The sequence below is a fragment of the Gossypium raimondii genome, chromosome 9 (assembly GCF_025698545.1).
Source record: "Gossypium raimondii isolate GPD5lz chromosome 9, ASM2569854v1, whole genome shotgun sequence".
Lineage (NCBI taxonomy): Eukaryota > Viridiplantae > Streptophyta > Magnoliopsida > Malvales > Malvaceae > Gossypium > Gossypium raimondii.
Window position 1 is genome coordinate 27,414,480 of NC_068573.1, and position 6,000 is coordinate 27,420,479.

The following is a 6,000-nucleotide window of genomic DNA, read 5'->3' on the forward strand; positions in this document are numbered from 1 at the left end:
TAATCTTTGTCATCTTGAATCCTTGGGCAACGGAGCCATAGTCGTGTAGTCTTCCATTAAATTATCATCATTCTCTTATCACGTGTTCTTGGACCATATTCGGACAACCATATTGTCATCCACTTTATCAAGAAACCCATTTTCTTATGACCAGCTCTCTATTTAGCAATTGAACATGAATCAACACCTCTTTTATAATGAAATGAAATGCCATGACATGTAAATAAAACACGAAAAGTCAGTATCATATAAACATATAATATAATAGTAAAATTCCTACTCGGATATCTACTAGGGTTTAGTATAGTTCTACTTAGGGTGGATTCCTAAGGTTCATTATATGAGGTTTGGCTTCTAGAGTAAAGGTACCCTATGGCTACACGGAGATGAAAATCTCACGAAGACATAGGTACGGATGTATCCCGGAAGCAATCCACTACCCTATACGGAGGTGAAAACCTCACGAAGGTATAGCTTCTTACTCCCACTTAAAAGGGTAAATTGTTCAACTCATGAAATGTATAATGCAAACAATATTTAAGTAATAAGATAATGAATGCGAAAGGATGTCATGAATTTTTTTTAAAAATATTTTTCTCGACCGTAAGACAAAAATTAATCAACTTTGTGGCTCGACTCTCTTTTTTTTAAAAAAAAATGTCCCCAGTAGAGTCGCCAAGCTGTCGAAACCATCTTTTGAAAAATAAAAATGTTTTAGGTTGTCGACTTTTTAAAAAATTAAAATTGGGAGTCGCCACCAATCTTTATTAGGGTGTGATTGGATCACCTAAAAAAACGGCTTTGGTCTACGAGTTTTAGAAAAATGGATCCGGGAGTCAGTTACGTATGAGGAATGAGTAGCACCCTCGTAACACCCAAAATTGATACCTAGTTAATTAATTAGTGTCTTAAGGTCGAGAATTTGAAAAAAACGTAATCCTTAGCAAAACTTAAAAGGCTACGTATTAAGACCCTTATCATTTCAGAGAAAGAAGATACCACACCCAATGCGTTAGGGCACAGCATTCTAATTTTCCCCAAAATGAATTGGGCCAAAATACTTGTACAATAAAATTTTAAAAGAACATCCACTTATCCAAGATTTAAGAAATCACACCCAATACGTTAGGGCACGATTCCTCTAGAATCCCAAACTCGGAATATTTCCTTTACTTTAAAAGAACATCCACTTATCCAAGATTTAAGAAATCACACCCAATACGTTAGGGCACAATTCCTTTAAAATCCCAAACTCGGAATATTTCCTTTATTGTTTTTAGAAAAAAAATTCATTTCGAGAAATCAATGCGTCACATCCAATACGTTAGGACACAACGTGTTGAATTCCCAATAATGAAATCTTATTCTTTGATTAAAGAGAAATGCTCGATTGTTAGACTGAACGAAGAAAATCGGAACCCAATACGTTATGGTTCAATTTCCTTGAAAATCCTAAATTCAAGCATTCTCTCAATTTTGAAAAGTTTGAAATCGAGTAAAGAATGATGTGATGCTATATTAAATATACAATGCAATAATAAATATTACAATGGCCTAGAAATAATATAAATAAATGAATAAATAAAATCAATATACATAATAAAAATAATCACATACAAAATATCAAATAAATCATAAAAACAATTCTTTTTAACATATAAACGAAAACATGAATTAATAATCGAATGAAGAAAATAAACAAAATATAAAGAATAAAAGGCACATAATATATACATTGAAATTAAAAGCCATACACATAATTTACATATGTAACTTTGGATTAAAATTTATAAAAGCGAATATTTAATGCATTTGTGAAAATAAAATATAAATTATAAAGTAAGTGTTAAAAATACATATATTTGAGCATTTAAAAATAAATATATTCATATATATATATATATACAAGTATATAAAACTGGTTAAAAATATTAATATGTATACATACATATATTTACTAAGATAAATATAACATATATAGATTATAAAAAATAATTATATATAAATAAAATAAAATAAAAATAATTACCTCATATTAAAAAAATAAATATGCGAAAAATATTAGTTTTTTAAAAAATATATAAATACGCACATAGAAACAAGTATACATATATATATAGCTAAAATAATAATAATTACATATGATAATAATAATAATAATAATTACATTAACAAAATTAACTAATTTTAAGAAAAATATAAAAAGGATTAAATTGAAATACAAGTAAACAAATTTGGGGTAAATCTGCAAATAAATAAAATTTGGAGGACTAAATTGAACGAACGAATTACATAGAGGGGCTGGAAGGGAAATTTTCCCTTCTCCTCTAAAACGGTGTCGTTCAAAATGATTAAATTGGAATTTAAAATAAATAAAAGGGTAAATTAAAAAAATAAAGAAAACTTAATTACAAAAATATTAAAAGGCGGAGGGGCTAAATAAAAAATAAATAAAATTCGCAGTGGTATCACATTCTCCCTTTTTTAAATTCGTGAATAAGTAAAAAAAATAATCGAAAGAAAAAAATAGTAAGCCACCTTTAAAAAAACTGCCAATCGTTCTTTTTTATTCCTCATCTTTCCTCCTCTCTTTTTTTTCAATGAAGGGAGAGGCCTCTATTTATAGTTGAGCCTCCCCAAATCCAACGGTACAGATCAATTACATCAACGGCTGAGATTAAAGGGTATCTACAAATTAAATCTCTAAGATTACAAAATCATATATTCTAAGATTGCATATCATATCTAAGATTATATATCATATCTAAGATTGCATATCATATCTAAGATTGCATATATCATATCTAAGATTGCATATCATATCTAGGATTGCATATCATATCTAAGATTGCATATCCTCAAAAATTATGTTTCCATATGTGAGCCCGGGCTAAAATAGGGTATTACACTTAAAAATAATTTTTGTTATTGTTATGCCCTAAAAATTTGAATGTCTGACTGTTGAATTCTATCGTAATTAAATTTTTGTATTTGTGGTTACGTACTCTGTGTATGTGTTTGAGGTCAGGGGTTCAAGTCGAGTTTTTAGGAAGTTTTGCTCTTTTGTTTAAAATTAACCTCTACTCTTAAACCATTGACTTAAGTTTATTTCCTTGATAATATGTGTTAAGAATGAGTTTGTCGGTTCATTGATTAAGCATTTGTTTACTCCCTGATCCTATGTTTCGAGTCTTTGCGCAGTTAATAGAGAAATATTTTTGTGTGTAGCCTGTTAAATGTTGTAAATCTTTTGTTAGTTTTATTTTTTAAAAGTTAATTGACGTTCTTTCTTCCCTCTTCCCTCTTTCCCTTTTCATTTTTATTCTTCTTTATTTTCTTTTCTTTTCTTTCTCTTGTTGATTGCCTTGGTAACGTTGCTAACGGGTTAAATCGAGGTCGTCGTGTTGTCCCTTATTTTGATTGAAAAGTTCTGCGTAAGTTTGTTTTGTTTTGTTTCCCTTTTCGTTTGTTTTCGTTGTTGCATTATGAGTTTGAATGTTACTATAAGGGTTTCTCAAGTTCTCATTAATGGCTTGTTTTGCTTCCGTTAGGCAAAGATCCTAAGAGGAGTGTTCCTCCGACAATTTAATTTCTGTTAGGGGTCGAACGATCGTTGGTAAGTGACTATTTTGCATTTCGGGGTTTTTGCGTTGAAGTTTTCAATGTAGTTTAATTCGATTTTGAATTAGCATCTTAGTTCAATTAAACTATTAATTAAGTTATTGAATGGTCGTTTTAGGCTTCAAAAGTCTTCTACATTGTTTTGACTTCGAAACTACTTTAGGTGCATACCGAAAACTTGACTCTATGCGAAATTTGGATGCCGAAAAACATGACTGTCGACGCCATATGGCCGTGTACATCACACGGTTGTGTGTTAGGTCGTGTGGCAGGCCATGTGACTCACTGTTTTCCATTAAAGACCACAGGGGCCAGAGACACAGGTGTGTGTCTAGGTCGTGTGACTCACTGTTTGCCATTAAGGACCATACAGGCTAGAGACTTGAGCATGTGTCCAGGCTGTGCGACTCACTGTTTGCCATTAGGGACCACATGGGCTAGAGACACGGGTGCGTGTCCAGGCCATGTGACTCATTATTTGGGATTCAGGACTACACGAGCAGACGAAACATGCGTGTATCAAGCCGTGTGAGACACATGGGCGTGTGCCAGGTCATGTGGAGCTATATAGGCCAGTCATTTAGGCCATGTGAAACCACATGGGCATGTGGGTCAGAAATGAGATTTATCCTTAAGGCTGTAAGTGTCGTCTAACTTGAATGTAGGCCTTCTGTAATGTACGTATGATCTGAATTAGACCGTATAAGTTGCTATCTAATGATCTGAGACTGAGTAGTTGACTATCTAGATGTATACTGAATGCGATGACTATTGATGATATTGATCTGTACTATCTGACTATGAACTATATCTGAATAACTGTGTGTACGTTCTTGATATCTGACATCCGTAATCTGCATTTTCATTCGATGAGAATTGTGTAAAGGAAGAAGTCATCTGTTCTGGTTCAGTGGCTAAGCCACAATTTATATGTGAATTTGGCGTTTTATCTTAATCTGATCTGGCAGCTAGTCTACAATCATGTTGAACGTGTCGAACAGACACCATGTAGTGTGTAGGGCTGGATGGGTATTAAATTCCCTTAACGGTGTGTTGGGTTGGTCGGAGATGGTGTGTAGCGGATGGGGGTAGGAAAAACTGCATCTGTTTCTGATATGTTTTGTATCCGAACTTGAATTGTTCTACTATTCATCTGATTTGTTAAGACTGTACTGGATATCCTCTGATTCTGATTTGAACACGAGTTTAGGAATTTACCATTATATTTATAATTCTATTTGAATTTATATCAGTTACACACTGAGTTATCAACTCATTTTGTTTATTTATTGAATTACAGGTAACTCACAGTCTTGATCAGGTCGGTGTAATGGAAGCTTGGTCATTCTACTTTATCACCTTTTATGTTATCAGTAATTTCAGTGTTTTCTTCGTATTAGGACTTTCTAAGATTGTTGGCTAGGTTTTTTTGAATGTTTATAATCTATTAGACGGTTTTTAATTGTGTTTATAAAAGTTGGTTTTTCTAATAATGTTAATGTAACTCTTCAGACTTGGTTTTAACGTCTAGGCCGAGTTTGGGGTGTTATATATATTTTTAAATTTTTAAATTTTAAAAATTAATTTATTGTTGGTGTGATATCCATGTGGCAATCCTTGTGTATATCAAGCATCATAAGTTTAAAGATTAAATGAAATGAAAAATTAAATAGATAATTAAAATAATTTTTTTATAAAATTAGATTGCCAAATAAGTTATTATGTCATGATTAAATCTAAACAAGTAGAAGTAATACGATTAGATAATAAATGCTCCATTGTGCCTCACTGGAAGTGGGTTTGAAATCAACATGAATCCTTAATTGAAAAAGACTTAAAATGATTATTCTTAAAAAGTAACAAATATTACTATAATGATATTTTTATATTTTTATATAAAATCAATACAACATAATTGAACTCAAAATAAAATATACAAAAAAACATTAGGTGAGCCTTAAACTTAGGATACCAAGCTTCCTAAATTTTCACATTTGCCATTTCAATCAAAATTTTATTAATATTTTAAATGTTTTTTTATAAATATACTTTTTACATAATTTTTTAGGGTGTGCCATAATCTAATAAAAATAATATAGATATCATAGATTTAAAGAGAATGATTACGGAATAATATTTGATGCACTATCAGTGCATAAATCTCATGCACCATCGAGTAAATAATAACATAACACATCGTCATTAAATTAAATAAAAGATATGGAGGACTTGTAAATAAATACTAATAATTTCATTTAAACATTAATCGTAACTATTATAAATAAATATTAATAACTCTGAATTTAGGATTTTAGGTTTAAAAGTTTAGGGTATTGGGTGTAAGGTTTAAGGTTTTAACATTTATTTATAATTAACTAT